This window comes from Opisthocomus hoazin, chromosome 8 (genome assembly GCF_030867145.1).
Source record: "Opisthocomus hoazin isolate bOpiHoa1 chromosome 8, bOpiHoa1.hap1, whole genome shotgun sequence".
NCBI lineage: Eukaryota > Metazoa > Chordata > Aves > Opisthocomiformes > Opisthocomidae > Opisthocomus > Opisthocomus hoazin.
Window position 1 is genome coordinate 39026758 of NC_134421.1, and position 21445 is coordinate 39048202.

A 21445-nucleotide genomic window follows, 5' to 3' on the forward strand; every position below is an offset into this window, starting at 1 on the left:
CACTTGCCCTTGTTGAACCTCATCAGGTTCCTCTCTGCCCAGCTCTCCAGCCTATCCAGGTCACGCTGAATGGCAGCACAGCCTTCTGGTGTATCTACCACACCTCCCAGTTTGGTGTCGTCAGCAAACTTGCTGAGGGTACATTCTAACTCTTCATCCAGGTCGTTGATGAAGAAGTTAAACAAGACTGGGCCCAGTACTGACCCCTGAGGGACACCACTTGTCACCAGCCTCCAACTAGACTCAGCGCCGCTGATGACAACCCTCTGAGTTCTGCCATTCAGCCAGTTCTCTATCCACTTCACCGACCACTCATCCAGCCCACACTTCCTCAGCTTCCCCAGGAGGATATCATGGGAGACTGTGTCGAAAGCCTTGCTGAAGTCAAGGTAGATAACATCCACAGCTCTCCCTTCGTCTACCCAGGGGTCGACCTCGAGTCTCCCCTGGTGCTTTCTGCCAGAGACTCCAGGTTGGGCCATTCTCCCCGGCTGCGGTGTAGAGCACGTTTTTAACATCTTGCCCTGACCGGACTGGACCAAGGGCTACGGCATGAACTATCTCCCGTTTAATCTGTTCAAATGCCTGTCGTTGCTCAGGGCCCCATTCAAAATCATTCTTCTTCCGGGTCACGTGGTACAGAGGACTTACAATCTGGCTGTAATTTGGGATGTGCATCCTCCAAAAACCCACAACACCCAGGAAGGCCTGTGCTTCCTTTTTGCTGGTTGGTGGAGACATAGCTGCTATTTTGTTGATGACATCCATTGGGATTTGACGGCGCCCATCCTGCCATTTTATTCCCAAAAACTGGATCTCTTGAGCAGGTCCCTTGACTTTACTTCGCTTAATGGCGAAACCGGCTTTCAGAAGGATCTGAACTATTTTCTCCCCTTTCTCAAAAACTTTCTCCGCTGTGTCGCCCCATATAATGATGTCATCGATGTACTGCAGATGTTCTGGGGCTTCACCCTTTTCCAGTGCAGTCTGGATTAGTCCATGGCAAATGGTGGGACTGTGTTTCCACCCCTGGGGCAGTCGATTCCAGGTGTACTGGATGCCCCTCCAGGTGAAAGCAAATTGTGGCCTGCACTCTGCTGCCAAAGGGATGGAGAAGAATGCATTAGCGATGTCAATTGTAGCATACCACTTGGCTGCCTTTGACTCCAGCTGATATTGAAGTTCTAGCATGTCTGGCACGGCAGCACTTAGCGGTGGTGTGACTTCATTCAGGCCACGGTAGTCTATTGTCAGTCTCCACTCTCCAGTAGATTTTCTCACTGGCCATATGGGACTATTAAAGGGTGAGCGAGTTTTGCTGATCACTCCTTGACTCTCCAGCTGGCGGATCAGCTGATGAATGGGGAGAAGGGAGTCTCGGTTGGTACGATACTGTCGCCGGTGCACCGTTGTGGTCGCGATGGGTACCTGTTGTTCTTCAACCCTCAGCAACCCCACAACGGAAGGATCCTCCGAGAGACCAGGCAAAATGGACAGCTGTTTAATTTCTTCCGTCTCCACAGCAGCTATGCCAAAAGCCCACCGATACCCCCTTGGGTCCTTGAAATAGCCTCTCCTAAGATAGTCTATCCCAAGGATGCACGGAGCTTCGGGGCCAGTTACAATGGGGTGCTTCTGCCAGTCCTGCCCAGTGAGGCTCACTTCAGCCTCCAGTACACTCAGCTCTTGGGACCCCCCTGTCACTCCAGAAATGCAAATGGACTCTGACCCTTTGAACTCTGATGGCATTAAAGTACACTGTGCACCAGTGTCCACTAGAGCTTTATACTCTTGTGGATCTGACGTGCCAGGCCACCGAATCCACACCGTCCAATAGACACGGTTGTCCCTTTCCTCCACCTGGCTGGAAGCAGGGCCCCTCTAATCCTCGTCAGAGAATTTGCTGTTCACTTGCTGTAAAAATGACTTGGAGGTCCCTTCACAAGAGGATCAGAATCAAGGTCAAACTTTCTACCTGGTCTGGAGAGCTGGCTTCTGGAAACTGGAGCGGCATTTTTCCTAACAGAATCCCCTTTGGTGATTGTTTTACCTCGCAACTCACGTACTCGGGCCTCTAGATTGAGGTGGGTTTTCCATCCCACTTCCTCATGTCCTCTCCGTGGTCACGCAGGTAAAACCACAGGGTGCCTCGGGGTGTATAGCCTCTGTATTCCCTCTCCTGAGCAGAGAAACGCTTGCCCCTAATAGCTGAGACACTGGCCCGTACAGGTGGGGAGTAGGACATACTCTGTTCGAGTCGCTGGACCTTCTGGGACAATTTATTTACAGCTGAGACAAGGGAGGAAGAGAGACTTTCCTCATATTGGCGGAGTCTGACAGCCACCTCGTCCACTGTTGGTGCGTCTTTACCTTTCCAGTTTACAACTGCCAGTGAGTTGGCATGCGAGGAGGGTGCGCTCCGCACAAACTTCCTCCACATGGATTGTGAGCACTGGACCTCATCTGGGTCGGTGGGTACCTGCTCATCGTCTGTGTCACAGTAAACCAGCTCCCGCACAGCTAATTCCCTCAAGTACTGAATACCCCTTTCCATATTGGTCCACTTGCCAGGATAGCATACAAAATCGTCACTGAAGGGGTACCTCTCCCTCACGCCTGACAGAAGTCTCCTCCAGAGGCTGAGGATTTTGTTCCTTTTTCCCAATGGCCTTGTCAATGCCCCCATCCCTGGCCAGGGATCCCAGCTGCTTGGCTTCCTTGCCCTCTAATTCCAAGCTGCTGGCCCCGTTATCCCAGCACCGCAGCAGCCAGGTGGCAATGTGCTCGCCTGGGTGGCGGCTGAAATCTTTCCGCATGTCTCGCAGCTCGCCCAGGGACAGGGACCGGGTGATGATCTCTGTCTCTATCTCCCGTGATGACCCTGGCTCATCGTCATCCCTCCCAGAGCGATCTGCTCTCTTTGCGTCTTTCTTTAGTTTTACAGGGGCGACTGCTACTGGCACAGGTTGGTCATTGGGCTCAGTCACTGTGCCTGCAGCTGGAGCTGGGGCTGGAGCAGCTGCTGTGCCTGCCAGGGAAACCGAGGCAGACCCTGCAGCTGTGGCAGCGGCGGTGCCAGTCGGGGGGGCTGTGACTGCCTGCTGGGCTGGAGGGGCTGCAGGGCCGGCTGGGGGGGCAGCGCCAGTTGCAGCGCCTGCCGCTTCGCTTCCCCCCCTTTCCCCTTTAAGGCACTGAACAGTGTTGAACATGGCTCGGTAGGCATGGGCCAGACCCCAGCACATTGTGGTGATCTGTGTCTCTCTGGAGTTCCCAGGGTGGCAGCACACTTTTTTCAGATATTTTACCAGATTATCCGGATTCTGTATTTGTTCAGGGGTAAGTTTAAAACACACCGGTGGTGCCCACTGCTCTAGACATCTGCCCATGCTGTCCCACACACCCAGCCACTCACAGCTATCCAGCCCCGGGGCAGGTCTCTGCAGGATGTTCTTAACGACTTGCTTAACCCTAAACAAAACCCAGAACCCGTTCAGCAGGCAGAACAAAAGGAGAGTGCTGCCCTGAGCATCCCACGGGTACTCGAAATTCTCAAAAGCAGTTAGGACCAGCCTGAGGGAGAGAGGGGGGGCGAAAGAGTGGGGGAAGGTATCCCCTTCGGCTTTCCCCACAGACTGGGTTTGATTATTAACAAAATCTAAGACATAGGATCCGAGGTACGGAAATGACCGCAGTGCCGCATGCAAATACAAGACTAATTTCATGCACAGTGATGTTATCATATCATAAGTCGATATCGTAAGGTAGAGCAAAATTATCATCCTGATCTTTTTCCCAGCGATGATGAACAGCATGGCAGTAAACACATACAGCAAGTAAGGATTTACGTAGCACAGATATTTGATCAAAGTCAGAAACATTTTTACCGGCGACTTTAACTAGCACAGTAAAAAATGCCTACAACAAAATTTAACAAAATCTAAGAAAGCAGTTTTAACACCCGCTGCTCAGCCCTGCCGTTATCCGTGCCCCACGTCTGGGCGCCAATTTAATGTTTTGGTTTTGGCTGCCGCCGGCAACAAAAGCGCCACGCGGCCGCCCCTCCCCCCGCCGGCGTGCGGAGGAGAATGGAAAGAAAGAGGCAGAAACTGGTGGGTCGGGATAAGGGCAGTTTAACAGAACAGCAAACAGAGGGAAAACAGGAACAACAACGATATAAATAAGGAGAAAACACAACCACGAACCGTACAACAGCCGCTCTCCCGAAACCGGACCGGCGCTGCGCCCGCCCAAGCCGCGAGTGCCTTCCCGCCGTGCCGCCCCCCCCCCCCCCCGGAACCCAGCGTGACGGCACATGGTATGGAATACCAGGCTCTGTTTGGCCAGGTGGGGTCAGCCCCCACCCCCCGGCTGTGCCCCTTCCTGGATTCCAGTGAAAATTAACCCTGTTCTGGCCAAACCCAGGACAAGGGGAAATGTTCAAAGAAAGAAAACCTGAACATTTAAAATGCAAGATAACTTCCAAAGAATAGTAAATAATTTGCTATCAGATGCAGAAGTTTCACAAGTCGCAATTTTAATGCAAATAGTAAACAGAAGGTGCATTTTCATGCCAGCAAATGCTGCTGTTCCCGACCCTGGTTTGCACAGAGGATGCAATTTACTAGTTTTCTTGTGTCTCTAAACATATAGTAGTTCACAGGTTACAGCGATCCAGATTTCCATATTTTGAAAGTCTGCACCTGCTTCTCCAGACTGTAAAATGAAACCCTTTTCTTGTGTCCCAGTGCAGAGCCTCACGCCTACCTGACCAGCAGAAGGTCAGCAGGGTAGCAGTGCTGGCCACCCTGCACTGGCTTAAATATCCAGGTAAAAAAACAGGAGGCGTCCACTGATTTGGGGCATACGTCACGTCACACACGTATTCATCTAGAAACATTTATTGCATCAGAGCTACTGCCAGAAACCAAGTGAGTAGATTTTGGATCTTAATTTACATTTTTGTTGTATTTTTAAGTAAAAGTCCAACAACACAGGTCATTCTATTCTCACCCTACAGTCTTTTAAAGTACAGTGATAAACTCCCTACTCTGACAGCAGCATTAGCATTAGCATTTGCCTGTTACTGCGTTGCCTGGAAGTCCTTGGCGGAAATCGGGCTTCTGCCTGTCCAGGTGCTGCAAAGAGGACTTTGTGAAGAAGGTCAGTATTAACTGCGATTATTAGAGTTAGGTGTAACCAGAACCACGGCTCAGAGGAAAAATCTGGAAACTCTTGGACCCACATTCAAAATAGCTGCTCTGGCCACTTCTGTGGTAATTGCTCAGTCTGCATTCTCAAAACCCTTACTTGCTAACTCTGACTGGATTTAAACTGGAGCCACTTTTCCTGTCAAAATCCCAAGACACAGAATCAACAGAAACAATGGAAGAGAAGAGGATGTTATTCTACTTCACAAAATATTAGCTGAATACAGAACAAAGATAGAGGCTGCACCGAAATGTAAGGAAACTGCAGTTTCATACCTTGCAGTCAGTACACTGCTTACATCTGAGAGGTTCTTTCTTTTTTCTAGAAGCAAACGGGAGGCTGTAAGTGCAAACAAATGGTAAAACTAATATGAACTAAACAGGAAGAACTAAAAAAAGACATCATGGAGTAGTTAGACTCTGTCTCTTGAATAGTTAATGACCATCTTGCATTGGTGTACTTGCATAATCTCAAAACACTTTACCATTGAGAAATGAACACAGATTATTTCCTTTACAAATATGACAGCCAGAATAGTTCTGTTTTACTTCATAGGAGGTTCCTTTCCCTTACAAAATGCCACAACTCCAGTCAGCAAACAATACAGTTTTGTTAAGCAGTTACCCAACCTCACATGCAAAGTAATAAACCTTGTGATACGTTGCTCTTGCGCCATACTCTCCCACAAATAAATGTCTTTTGATGATAAGAAGCAATATCTCCCATCCCCCTTGCCTGAATATGTGTTAATTCTGCAGCATTTCTGTGCTACAACGAACCTACAGAAAAAACTTGAGGTGATGGTACAGATTTCACAAAATATATCACAAAATGCTTACATTGTAAATTCCTCTGTACCCACATTTAAAAGGCACATGCAGCAGCTTGCTGCTTTGCTGTAGGAGAACCTGCAATACATATGCAAAATAATGAAAGAAAATAAACACTTTTAAGGACTTGATCTCGCAAGCTGTTGAGTCACCACCACCGATTTCCATGGGAGTGTTTGTGCTTGAAGTTAAGAATGTGCTTAAGAGCTTTGCTTCTTGCAGCATTTGTATTTCTCCTGATTTGAAACTATAGAGATGATCTTGACAATTTCCTCTGCTGTTTTAATTAGTTGATGTGTTCTAGATGTAAGCAAGTTAGAACAATGTACTTTCCTTCTCACTTAAAATTGTGCATTTTTTCCTGTCTGCCTAAATACTTTGTTATAAGGAAACGCCTCCACTGCCTAAGCTGAAAAGAACTCATAGACACATTATTATGTTTCATAACTAATTACAGTGAGTACTTTGAGTGTGTGATTTACTGTGTGCTTTATCTGATTGCATTTGATCTGCCTGACCTTTTAATCAAAAGGGGAAATAGATTCATCTGTGGTGAAAACATGACATGATTACCAACTTTGCCTTACTTTCTAGAATCTATAAGAACTTTCTGTTCCTAGGTTTTACAACTGTATCGTGAGTCACCTTCCTAGCACAGAGACGTCATCATGTTTATGACACCATGTTTTCTTTTTCTTGCCCCAATTTCCGTTCTGGCTTTAACTGAACAGTTGAACCTTAGACTTTCCCCATTGCTTCCTGTGTTCAGTCTGTGCTGCTGAGAACCCCGTGCTGATCTCTTAACCTCTTGCATTCATGTTTACTACGTATTGCATAGTCATTATTAAAATCAGTAACGTTTTCTTGGAAACATTTTTAAGGCTGTTGAAGTATTTTGGACTGTTGCCTGTTAGTAACCTGCCTACAACGAACACTGTACATCAGTGCTTGGCCAGTTGAACTACGGTTGTTGCTCATGTTACTGGTGTTCTCGAAGGACTGGGATTCTGTTGCAGCAGGAGCTTCACAAATACAGGAAGAAACAGTACAAGAGAACTCGCTGTTACCCAGATGATACAGGTTTTAAAACTCTTTAACCAAAACGACACATGGCTTTCGTCAATGAACAATGTTGTAATGGTTCTCACACTCTCGGCCAGGGTCAAACCATCTGCTTTTTACCAGCATTTTTTTACAGAAGCTAAAATGTTGAGTCAATGCTTTAGTTCTCTTGCTTCCAAGTAAAAAAACTCAAATGCCATTGGCTACAATAATTAGATTTAATACATCATACTGCAATATACTCTGGATCTTAAAGCCAAAGACAAAATATGGATGCTCTTGTTTAGTCGTGGTGAAAAGCATAATAAATGTGTATATTTTCAGACTATTTGTCCTAAAAAGTTGAACAAAATGTCCTACCTGTGCCCAGTCATCTGCACAGTCTTCCAAATAATGTACAGAACATTTTAATATATTTGTCCTCGAATAATTTGAGAAATTATTGTCTCAGTGGTTGCTTCACCTGTCACTGGCTTCAGTGGCAAAACCAGTTTAAGAAGCCTGGGCTTCTCCTCTTTCACCACACCAGTTTGCTTCCTTCCCAGCAACACTCATGGAGCTGTTGGTGGGGCTCTGAAGAAGGTGGATTGCTGGAAGGATCTATGTTACAAGTCACCCTGGAGCGGCTGAAGGTGTAGGGGTAGGAATGAGAGACGAGCAGAGAAAGAACATGCAAGGAGGCAGGACTCCTTGAACTCACATTATCTTCATAACACAGACTGACATCCTGAGAAATATCCTCCTGCGGCTGGGGAGCCGCTACGGAAAGGTGTGAAGAATTCTGCTGCAAGTTCCTAATGCCTTCAGTGAAGGCGAGAAGGCACCAAGCCTTCAGCAGCAGTTGTGACTTCCAAAGGCAAGTTATCACAGGCATTAACGGGGTTGCAAACTCATCCCCCTACCCCAAAGTCTACAAACCACAGCTAAAAATTCCCTCCCTTTCTTGGGACGGCTTGTTCCTTCAGATGTTCTGAGCGTGCTGTTTCACTGATGATGCTGTCAACTCACACATTTTTCTTAACTGAAAAATGCACTGAAGGTGAGCCTAGATTTAAAGAAAGCCCAGTCAGACAAAATTCTCCGGCTGTGGCAGAACCAGTGTCAGTGGCTACTCATGCACACTTCCCCAAGCTGCTTCTTCAGGCCTCCCGGGTGAGACGGCTGCGCCTTCCTATTGCTGGCGTCACTGCATGCACAGTCTCCTCTAACCCAGTTCTGTCAAAATTGATCCAAGTTTAAAAAAAAAAACAAAAAAAACAATCCCTCACTATGAAGCATTTAAACTCACCCAAATCATTTTGACAGAATACTGTTAATGAGTAACCAGACACTCAGTTCTTCTGGAGGCTGAGGGTAGGGACGGGGACAAAAATTTCCTGTTGGAAGAAAGCGGCAGGCAGGTGACAGCAGCCTGGGTAACTCAGTCCCACACCCCTTTGCCAGCTGCTGTACGTAGCCTAGTCTCACACTGACTAACCAAGTCAGACCTAACCCTCCAGTTAGGGGTAACTGATGCTTTTCAGTCAGTCAGCAGCATCTGTTACTCAAGAACAAGTAGACAAGACAACTCAAGAGTGCCCTACTCCAGAGAGTATCTAGATTTGGGAGTAAAAGATGAAAAAGTAATAACAAAAAACCACAAATTTTTAAAAATATAAAGTTTGAGCTTTTGTTTACATGTCTTAAAGTATAAAAATTTGAAAATATCCATTTAAGTTTCCACTTTTTATTTCAAGTAGTAATACTCCTTGAAATGCAAAATACCAGCTTTGAATGAGAATTGCAAAATTATGGGACAAGTTAGTCTCTTCGTTTGCGCATTTCAAGCTTTAATAAACCACGGAGAGACCGCTGCCTTATCTGATTGCCTTGGATTTCTCAAGTTCCTTTTTTCATCAAATATGTTTCTGTTGCAGTCATGTGTCATTGATTTGGTAACTACATTTGCTCTCTTTTGGACCAGTCTTGTACTGAGCAAACCTTGAGTTAAATCCAGGTCAGTTCATTCAAAATGTGGCTGTGCCAGAACTGGACATTTTTGATGTTAAAGATCACTTATTAATTATTCTAATGGATGTGATTCTGGGTTTTTTTATCCTGATACAATGCAGTGTCCTCAGTCAAGAGCAATATAAAGCAATACAGTGCTTTATCCAGGCTGCATTGCTGTTCACTGAGTAACACAGCAGCAAGAATCAGCCTCTCTGAATCATTTATATCTTAAGGGAAAATTACCTGCCCGACACATCATTCTTTAATGTAATTTTTCCATGTCTCACTCCTTTCAAAGGAAATGCAGGGTTATACTTTAGAAACCATGTAATACATAACAGGTGTGCTACTTGGTAATTTTACTCACATTAAATAAGCAAGTACTCCTAAAGAGCCCTTACAAAAACGTAAGTTCAGTCTCAGGTCTCCCGGCTTACCATACCTAAAACAAAAGAATTATGCATAGGTATGCATTATTTCTGCAGCTAATTTCAAGGTTGATGGGCAGCCAAACCATTTAAAAATGTTTGCTTGTGGATCTCTATTTTTTCGTATGCTGAGCTAAGTGACAGAAAGCGGAAGTGCCACTGCAGCTGAAACTATTTATTTTCTTGTAACTGGCCTTGGAAAAGAGTGCAATCATTGTTAGTAAGAACAGCAAGTTCATCATGAGTTTAGATAAGGAAAGATTTTCCAGGAAGCTGTAGGAAAGAAAAGCACTTTCCACAGCAAAATATACGGTCAAATGACTATTCTTGCAAAGTATCAGTTTGTTGGGAGTTATGGAAAAAAATAACTGTAATAGAAACTCTAGTTTAAAGCTCATGAAATTTTGAAAAACTTGTGTGAAACCCAGATATATTGGGTGGCTCATTTTCATGGAGAAGCACTGATGAATATGAAAAAAAATCCCTGTCAGCATTTCTTTGAGAAAAATACAATTTCCTAATGAAACATGCCATTTATAGCACTGAAGTCAGGAAAAAAAAATATATATATATATATACTTTCAAAAGTGAAAATTAACAAGTTTTTCCATGAATAGGAAAACATATACACCATGGCTTACTCAGAGCACCACAACAGCTCTAGCTCCTGAATGTTTATTTCCTTCCAACAATAATTCTAGTTCCTGCTTGTATTCCTAACTCTTTCTTTCTCCCCGTACTTAAGAACACCCTTCTTTTAGAGAAGCAAGGCTAAACTCAATTTAATTTTTCATGAAACAGTTTAAATTATGAAAATATTAAAACATAGTTCTAGTACAATTATGTAGGGCTGATTTCTACATCCATAAACACGAAGAGGGAGTGACCGTAGCAAATATAAACCCCCTACTTGTGTGGAAGAGGCACTGATGCTTCAGGCTGTTGTCTTTTCAGCTTTGGACCTCCTGAGGACCCTCATCAGCACTGCTGCAAAAGATGCTCAGCACTCCCCAAGCCTGGACAACTTGACACAGCTTCACCTCTCCCAAGTCATGGCGTATCGGTAGAATAATTCTCTGTTCACACCATGCCTGTCCTGTGAGCTTCAGCAACGAAGAGTCAGTGCCAGGACATTCCATACACATTACATTGTACAATACTTCTCCCAGATCTGGGACTTTTCAGTATTTTCATTAATGATTTGTGTAATGGAATCAATGGCACTCATATCAGCTTTGCAAAGGGTGCAATACTTGGAAAAGCTGTAAGTTCTACACAAACGGCAGGATTTGAATTCAGAAGGATGAACTGAAGAAACAGAGAGGATGCATTACTGAAATAAGATGCATGTGGTCATTAAAGAAATGGAACTAAGGATTTCACTAAGGACAAATCCAGAGCACAGCACTTGGGAATAACCGACATACAAATACAAGATGGGGATGACCACAGCAGTTCCACAAATGGGATCAGAGGTCAAAGTGGGTTACATACTGAACATGCATCAGTGATGCCACAAGGTTGCAAGAAAAGCAAATACCATCCTGGAAAAATGTCAATAGGAAGGGTTTGTTCAGATGGAGTACTATCTTCTGTCTGAAGCACCATTTCCAGGAATGACATGAATCAAACGCAGCATACAGAGGAAAGAAGGTAGAGCTCTCCAAGCCTGGGAAACATGCAAAGGACCAAGCTCTTCACCACCTACAAATGACAAGACTGTGGGGAGACATGACAATGGTCTTCAGATGTGTAAAAGGTTACTGCAGAGAGAACAGATGGTAGGGTCTTAAATTGCAATGAGGGAGAATTGGACAAATCTCTGCCAAGAATGCTTCAGGCATCCTTAGATATGCCTTGAGGAGAGAAGATGACTTTCACGGGCTCCCTTCTTTGTCCATTTTCTATGACTTCTTTAATGCAACTTTCCATAAAACCTTCGAATTGCTCCAGAAGTAAAATAGAAACAAGTCAGCAGCTTTGGAGATCTCTTTTTTCAGTGTATGTTTAAGTTAACCTAGCACTCCCCAACTAAAAATTTCTACCTCTAAATTTAAGAATAAAAATCAAAGACCAACATCTCTACACCAACTGTGAGAAAAGACAGAGAGTAGAAAAATAGCTTCTTAGGAATGAATAGAAGTATTTTCCAAAGAAAAAACACAGTAACAAGATGATTGCTTAAAACATTCATGATTGTTTTAATGTCTGACAGTTTTATATGAATGCTGAGGACTTTTATAAGAACTTGCTTCATGACAAAATTAATCAACAAGCTTTAGCAAATTAACTATGTCTTGTGCAGACACCACATTTTAGAATAAAGTTTTCTCCCCGTTCTCCAAAGTAATTTTTTTCTTGGAATGATTTTTTCCCACAGGAGAATTTTAGTTACAGAGTCAGAACAGATTAATTATTGTAACTACTTTGCCACCACCCACAAAAGGAAGGAGACTGGTTCCTTAGGCTTCCAATTAACCAAAACCTGCTCTTTGGACTCCAAGTTGGGCTCAGTGTTCCTTTTTTTTTTTTTTTTTTAAATCCAGATAAATTCTAACTGGGGTTTTAACTGAATTATCCCTTTGCTTGGGAATATATTTCCTGGTATTGTCCAAGTCAGCAGGAGAAAAGAAGGTGATGCTTTGTGTCAAATACTTCTCCAACACAGACAGGAGCCTGTCTCTGTCATTGAGTTCATTCACCACAAGTCCACGTGCACAGAAAGGCACAGCCTGGTTTTTTAAACTTAGAAGGATTACACAAATAGTCTGGAATAAATTCTCTGATCAGCTACAGACAATAACATCATATGAGCAGAGACGCTGCCTTGCACTGCTTGTATGGTAGTATTTGATGTTCGTCAACACCTGCACATCGTTTATACGATTGTTATCTTACACCTACAAGAGTACAATACCATCAGAGTAATTTCATGCTTTACAACTGTGAGAGGATAAACTCTGCAATACCATTTTGCTAAACATTCAAGCGTAGATATCTTTGTGCCAAAGTAAGATAGCTGGGCATTGAAACAATAGCCTGCGAGACATACAATGAAGAATACCACATTTGAGAGACAGACAGAAAGACAGAAAGGAAGAAAGGAAACAAGGAAGAAAGAAAGACAAACGAAGGAGAGGAAAGTGAATACAAAATCAATTGGTTGAACGAGCCTCTGTGTAACTTTAAGCATGTAAAGAAATTCAAAATTTCACAGTAATTATATATTCCATCCAAAACATGAAATATCTTCCTCAGTAATATACTATCATAAAGATCAGAAGCAGCATAGAAGACCAAAGTCTAGTTATTTTGTGTTTCATTTCCATTGGAAATGGGAGATTTATAAAAATAGAAAGGCAAGAATATCACTTATTACTCTCATAATTTTTTAATTATAGACATGGAGAATGGTGAAATACTATACTTAAGAATTTATATGTCATTACAAAACTCTGCGTCAGCTCATCTCAGGAAAATTTTGAGACTATTTTGCCCATACCTTTAGGCATGGTATTAAAGGTACCTGGTTGTAAAAATGAATGAAAATAAGAAGTAGAAACAAACTTTTTTTAAGTTTGATAGTTCTTTTCCTATATCTCTTCAACTTACCTGACATAAGCAGCATTTGTTCAAATATGAGAAGAAAACTAAAAGTTTTATTGACTTTAATTCTGTTGCAGCTTCACTAGTTTTAAAGAAGGTAATATTTGTATTTGAGTATTTAAACAGAAAGAAAAGTTGCAAATATTCAACCCAGCACTTGGCATGAGAAACTACAAACTTGGGTCCTGATCCTAATGTCTGTGTGACTGTGAGAGTCCTGCTGACTCCACTGATCTCCAGAACATACATGCCTCAATGAATGAAGTTAAACCATTAAGAAAAGTAGAGCAGATCACACCATCCTGTGTCTTTTTTCCTCTTCCCTTCATTTGCACCCCAGAACACATCATGTATCTTAACTCAGCCCAGCTGCAAGAACAGTTAGCAGTCACCAGATGTCTGTGATCACAAATTTAGTGAAAGATACTGTGTACAGAGCTGAGCTGATGAAAGACACGTAGACCTTCTTTCTGCATTTCATCCAAGATAGCTTGGGTTGGTTAAAATACACTTGGAAAGCTATTGACTTTGCGCTGAAACTAATGAGGAAACTTCACAGCCGGTTTGGCTATGGGAGCAGTGACACCCCAATGCAGCACAACCTTTCTGCCGCAAGTTTCTTATCGTGGCATTAATGTGTGTTTGGAACCTGAGACCATGCTTGGCTCAGAAGGATTACAGCTTCAAAGTCAGTGGCTAGGAAGAACTGACTGAAGAAAATCCAACTGTCTACCCACTCAGATTTACACTACCAATTATGCTATCTGTTCAGCATTCCTATGTGCCCAGCTTCTACATGATCATCCAGAGATAGATAAAAGGCTGAATTAGTCACAGAAGTTCTGATAATGTTTAAAAGAATCACAGACTGATTATCGCAACTGCATACATTTTACAGGCACATAATAACAAGAATATTTGTAACTTCCACCACTGGAACATTTTTTAAAATAATTATGTGGGCTCATACAGCAATGATCATCTACGTACAGTAGCGTGTATGCATGTTTTTGTGTGTACAGAAGCACGAAACCTGATAAGACAACTTTGTAAAGCACAACAATCCTAGGTGCTTCAAAAATACAAGTATTTGCATTGTCCTGTTAACTTATAGAAGTAGAATTCTGCTGGTTTCATTCATTCAGTAATAAGGAATGCAAAGCCCTGAGAGAAGATGTTACAAGAAATGTACTGGCTTTTAGCTTGCAGATTTATACTGGTTAGGAAAGAAGAGCAGCTACACTTTAAAAGGAAAATGCTGTTCCCTGAATGTTGGGTTTATATGCACACATAGAAACCTACTAACTATTGAAAAATAGATCATCATAATCTAATACTGTCTTCATCATGATTTATAAGCAGCTAGAGCATCAGACAAACTAATTTTTTTTTTAAAGTGTAGCGCTCAGCAAGAAAGTATTTTGTTTACCCATGAAAGTTTGCAGTGACTCTACACAAAGAGCCTCCCATACCTTCCTTTTATTAACTGCAGCATTTGGGGCCAAATTCCTACTGAAGGTCTTCAACTGCGAGCCGCATAATATTATGTAAATACAAAATCCCCACAGTAGTAAAAGGTGTCTTGAAGTGCTGTAACATTTTGGAAAAACACTTATTTCTGCTGCACGTACTGCAAGTCATCACGAAAGATACAGCTAGCTAGCATGAATCTGTACCATCTTTCCCGGAGTCACAAAGGTTAGCAGAGTGTGAAGGTGTATGTAGAAGCTGGGCCCATCTGAGGGTGTGCTCATACCAAACTGTTCGGTGAAGTCAGGTGGCGTCAAGAAAAGTGACAGATATTTTTCTTTTTAAACACTTTACAGCAGTTTGTAAATGTAAAAGCAGCTGAAAGGCTTTGCACGCACCTGAAAGAAAGATGAAACTAGGTGCCAGGATCCAAAAAGGAAGGAAAGCTTTGTTGGTCCTTAGCACTTTCACAATTAGTTGCACCCCTCCACTGCCCAGACACATGACGGTTTTATCGGTACAAACCCCGTGCGTGCCGCAAGGGAGGATGAGCTAGGAGCCTACCGGAGCCGCAGGACAGACCAGCACCCACAGCAACAGGGCAGTCCCATACCCAGGCAGGTGGTGGTCAGGTCACAGTCCACCTACAGTCCCAGACACAGGTATTGAACCAGGTCCATGGTCCACCCAGGGGGTGCAGCCAGGTGTTCCCGCAGCAGAGCGCCAGGGACAAGGCTGCCTGTCATAGGAGTCCAAGGTCCAGCCAGGAAGGCAGCCATCGACCCCAGACTGCAAGAGACAGAGCTGGACACAGCTACACCCGCAACACCATGCGAGCAAGAACTGGGTGCCCAAACCTGAGCTTAAGCGGGCAGGGTGGTTGGGGGTCCCAGGGGGGCCGGTCAGGGCAGCTGCAGCCTTTCAGTGCCCTCAGGGGCCTGGGGCAGCTGGAGGCAATGCCCCGCCATTGCCGACAGCACGGAGCACACATAGCAAAGAGGGTGCACAGAGGCACAGCCCATTCTGGGTTGTCCCAGACCTTTTGGGACACCAGGAATAAATGAAAAGCGAGTTGCCAAAGCGGCTCTGTGCTAGTCATAGATAGCCCTATGGTCCTTCAAGATTTGGGAAGACGGTGTATGACCATTTTGTGCCAGTGACTGGCAACAGAACTATACTCACACAGGTCAGAACCCAGCCGAGGGAGAACTGCAGTAAGGGGTCCATGACAAGATCTCCGTGGTAGCTTGGCAAATAAAATGATGAAGTGGACACTTGATGACTTTCTTGCCTCTTTGCAACTCCTCCTAACGAGCCTTTCTCTGCATCCAGCCTCATTTTTTCTTATAATGCCTTACTATAGGTTCATTTCAAAAATTTGCATAAAAACAAAAACTGCAGAGAAGTTTTTCTGTCCTGAACGTTTTACAACGTGTCAATGTCATCTAAAGAGTAAGGGTCCTGGATGCAAGGTAGATGGCAAGAAGCAAAGCAGTCAAGAACAGAACAAAATGTCTTGCCGGCACTTAGGGGAACTGGAAGGGTAGGTGTGGAAAGGCAACACTGTTAAGTTTTGTTTAATTTTCTATACGTTTGTATGATTTTGTACAGGTCAGCCATTCTCCCTGCTGTGACACTGTCCCATATATCTTCCACAAGAGCAAAAAAACTTCCGAATTTGTACGGTTTCTAAGTCCATTTTGGCAACAGTGAAGGTCTCTGAGTTTCTATTTGACAACAAATAGTACTTCTTACATACAATCCCAGCAATATTAAAATAAAGAACATTTGCAAGGTTTGGGGGAAAAATAATAAACGATGGGCATGCCTACTACACTGATATAATAATTCATCTACATTCCCTTCACCCTGTAGCAAAATTTTCATTTGTATTAACTCAACAATTCTATTTCTCTGTGAGACTTTTCCATCTCAGATTGTTTACTACAAAATTGTATCAAATTAGATCATGACTTTGAGGAGTTCTGCAAATTAACATGATGTTAAAAATAACTCAGCAATCAGAAAAGAAAGCAAAACATTGTGTTTAGTAATAGCATCCACTGACCATGATTAACTTTAAAGTCCATTAAAACCATGTTTCTCTTTTTAAATGTATATTACCTATTTTGACGTTAATTAGTGAATCTACTTAATATCTCCAAGATTATACTTCAAATGATCTTAAATTTCTGATGAAGGGATTCCATTCCTTCATGTAGCCTTGTTGTTCATTAACAGCAGCCAAGATCACCTGCGCATAAGTTTGTCTGCATGCGCTTAACTGTGTGCGCGAGTGTTCTTCACATGGAATAAAAAGGAGAGCTTGTGATCTAGATTTTCTGCGTTTCTTAATTTGGGGGGGTTATGAGTTATATAGATTGTTCCACGTGTGTGCTAATCAAGAGTTAAACTACAAAACATCATTATATTCTATACACGTTAGTTAGAACTGCCTGCTGTTTTAAAATTCTTCAGATAATTTGTACAATTTATCGTTACTTCCTCATGTCATACCACAAAGAAAGCTTAAGATTTGTCAGTACGGCACGACAAAATCCCATATCAAATTCCAGTGCCATTATACTCCACCAGAAATACTGCAACACGAAATCCATCACGTCCAGTCCTGTATAAGCTCCAGAACACGCACAAAGTCATGCACGTGAAGACCGTTCAGATGACTAACTCTCCCATACAGCGAAGTCTCACTATTATGGCAACCGAGGTACTCACCGGCTATAGAAAATCCAAATGACCTGAAGTTCACACCATAATTTGTTTTCAGACCAAAGAAGGCCACCAGAAGTATGGTGTAATAAGAACTTCCACGGCAACAACCAAATAAATGGACTCGCTCTTTCCCTGCTGAACGCACTGACAAACCTTTTTATAGAATATCACGGGAGCACAATAAATCTCAAAAATATGTCTGCTTACATGACAAATGACAGTAAAATCTGTAACGGTCAAAGGTAAATTTCAGTCTCCGTTAAAAGATTACACCTACATATTTAACAGAAAAAGCAATGGCTAAACAAAACGTGAAGTACCATGCTGTTTATGGAATAATTATGCTTCTAGCAGCAACATAAACTAACTACTTAAAGGATTTTAAACTAAGTAATAGCTGCAGATATTTCTGTAAATGTAAACTGGATTCTGCTTGTCACAATCCAAACATGTACTTACACATTCAAGAAAAGGTAATTTAAAACATCATATAGGAAGGGGAAATAAATGTATTGGACATATTTATGGTTCCATAATAAAACCTTCCTACATTTATGAAGAGGACGGCAATGTTTACAGCTTCTCATAATTTATTTTGGCCTCACAAACTATTCAATGTAGGTTATATATTGGTATCATAAAGTGTAGATTATCTAGGTTTAGACTTAACCACTCTAGTTATGTACATATTTCTCTTTGTTCAGGAAACACTGCCAAGAGAGCACCATGTCTCCCTCAGATCTATTACTACTCATATATTCAGCCAAAACTCCCTCTGAAGAATTGTACTGCAAAACTGCGAGTTCAGCACATTGAAATGAACACCACTATATTATTTTCTTTATAACAAATCATTACAGCTAGTAAATAATTTAATGTGGATAGATTTTGATTTGCTTTGCATGGCTGCCTAAAGACATTTCCATTCTCCTGCTTATAGCATTTTCAATGAAGTCAGCTGTAACGCTGTGTCATGCTTTCATTCCCTAAGTAAGAGGCATAACACTGCTCGCCTGATACACAGAAGAGCAAGTCTAGCAATTCTTAGTAGAAACAGGGGTTGTCAGTCACTCAGTGAAAGCGTGACTCAGCAGCTGCTTGTTCCGTAAAAGTACTCTGCACGTAGGAGATAAACAGGAGGGGCGATGTCTTTACCAGTAAGGAAATTCTCTGGTATGTATACAAACAAAAATGTCTTTCCCACCACACTGAATTTATGCAATAATTTTTTCACTACTTCATTTCAGATCTTCACATTGCATATACGGGAGACCGAATAAACTGGTTTATTTAGCCATTCCTAATTTTTGCCAGGAATCGATCCATGCAGATCTCTCTGACTAAATTAAAGATGTCCATTTTGCTCACCGAAAAACGGTACACACTCAGGTAGGAGACTGATTTTTCTTCCCACAAGCAAAACATTTGCCCACGATTATTTAAAAATAAAAACCATCTCTCCAAAACAAAAAAAATAAATGGCTACAAGTTTTCTGCACTTGGACACCAGCCAACTTAGAATGCGGAGACCTACAGCAAACACTCAATCGAAAAAGCTGGGGGAAAAGCCCTTCCTTGGAACGTGCAGATGCACATACATCAGCCTGAACACAGAACAATGGCAAAAAATGTAAAGGTAAAAATCTGCTTACTGCCACTTTACAGGAGACTACAGGTCTAAATTCTATTCTCTAATAAATGAGAAGACACCTGTAACATCTCGAACAACCTTCATTTTCTCTAGTACAGGAATCCAGGTGAACTGAGGATATGACACAGTTTCTACTTATCAGACTGACTAGGACTCCTCGACCTCAAGAAAGGCGACCATGCAAAGTATAATAAAGGTACATAAAACCCAGTTTTCACTGTGCAAAAGATGGCAATCTCAAATGAACTGATCAGGAAGAAATCCGGGGAAAAAATCACCAAATGGAAGAAGTTTCTGTAAACGTCTAAGCAAGCTTTGCCACTGCTTATGATAAATACCAAATTGAATATAGGTTCAAAAGTGATTCAACAACTTCATGCCTGGAGAAGAGAAGGCTCCGGGGTGACCTTATAGCAGCCTTCCAGTACCTGAAGGGGGCCTACAGGAAGGATGGAGAGGGACTTTTCACAAGGGCGTGTAGTGACAGGACAAGGGGGAACAGCTTTAAACTAAAAGAGGGCAGATTTAGATTAGATACTAGGAAGAAATTCTTCACCATGAAGGTGGTGGAACACTGGAACAGGTTGCCCAGAGAAGCTGTGGCTGCCCCCTCCCTGGCAGTGTTCAAGGCCGGGTTGGATGGAGCTCTGAGCAATCTGGTCTAGTGGAAGATGTCCCTGCTCATGGCAGGGCGGTTGGAACCAGATGATCTTTAAGGTCCCTTCCAGCCCTTACCTTTCTGTGATTCTGTGATTCTCTGCAGATGAGTACCAGAAGCTATTAAACACAAACAGGTGGATACAACCTTTGGCTCAACAAATCCTAGACATCAGACTGCCAGAACATACAACCGCATGGTCCTATGCTCTTTCCTGCGCTCTGTCAAAGAGGAATCCTCTCCTGGCCAATAGCAGAGAAGAAATATCAGATTTTAGGGGCCTATTGCAATAGTGTAAACAGCCATTCCTGCGCTTTATGTACTGGAGATGAAAAGCAGAAATTTAAGTTTGGTAGATAACAGTGGTCATCCACAAAGTAGGATCCAGTCTTCAAGTCATTCAGTCCTCAAAATATCCAGGAATATCAGCAATTTTACAAAAACAAAAATAAAAAGGATGATGCATACAAATTTACACACACTTACAGAATGGAAATCCAATTATAATATGTCTTTATTGTTATCTGTTTTCACTGCATTTTTGGGCAAGAAACACTAAGCGAGGAGTTGATCTCGCTGGTTCACTGAGGCTTTGTTTGCCATCAAAGTACAGTGCTTGTTGATCTCCTGCCCTAGTTTGCCCTTTTTTGCCCCATCCATGCATCCGTACTTACTCTAACTCGTAAAGCACCGAAACATCTTGGTAACTACACAGTTCTTGCAGTTTTGTTCCCTTCCGAATACAGCTCTTGCCTACAGAACTCTAATTCCTTCAACTTGCACTGTTTTTAAGGGACACACAAAAATTCAAGTGACTTTTACAAGATGTGAAGCATTATTTCGTTGACAAACAATATCCTCAAAGATCTGCTGACATAATAAGTGATGCTGATGTACAGACTGCTGTAATTATGGCAATAACGCCTCTGGGAATCCAAATGTATATCTTAAATTGCACTCTCTGCCACCAGCAAATGGTAGAAGAACAAAAATAGTAGCTCTTATTCCCGTAAGGATCTAAACAAAAATATGTGGGATGGCTTGTAGAAAATGACAAGAGTTTCAGAGAATTAACAAACACCATTCCCAAAGCTTTTCTTGAACTGTACTATACGAAAAAAAAAAAAAAGGGGACTTAAAAACTCATGTTAATTTCACACAGGACAAAAAAAAATCCATGTTTGCCGAGTGGAAAATATGAATCAAGATTAATAGAGAACTGCTATTTTTAAACTCCCTAAAAATATTACAGAGTTAAAAATGTAAAGTAGAAATTATTTTTATAGCAGCTGGCAATGTCCATTTAAGGCTGACAGTTTCTTGTGGATGAGTAGTACCATCTATCTCATGCAGCACCCACTGTTCCGAGTTTATTGCAGTATAACAGTATAATCAGATGGCTTTAAAACTCAGAATCTGTCCCTATTTTTGGCTTAAATCCAAGTTACAATTACAGTAAATGTACTATTTTTAAAAAAGAATGCTGCTGCTTATGTTTTTAACATAGTGATTTTGTTGTTTTCATGTTGCAAAACTGAAACTAGACTGGGATAAACACAGAGGGAAAAAATTAAGGCTTAAACCGAGTTTAATATGTAGCTCCAACTCACCATCACAAAGCCCAAGAGGCAGGATGTGCAATCCTGCATTCCTTACACACTCGTAATACCTCTTGGCTTCAGTGGAAGTTTTGTTTGAGAAGGCATATAATCAGAACCTATAATTTCATTAATTGCATACCACAGCCAGTCCATGTGAGGTAAGAATAATGAACCAAACCGGTTGGAAGGATGGTGGAACCCTCAGC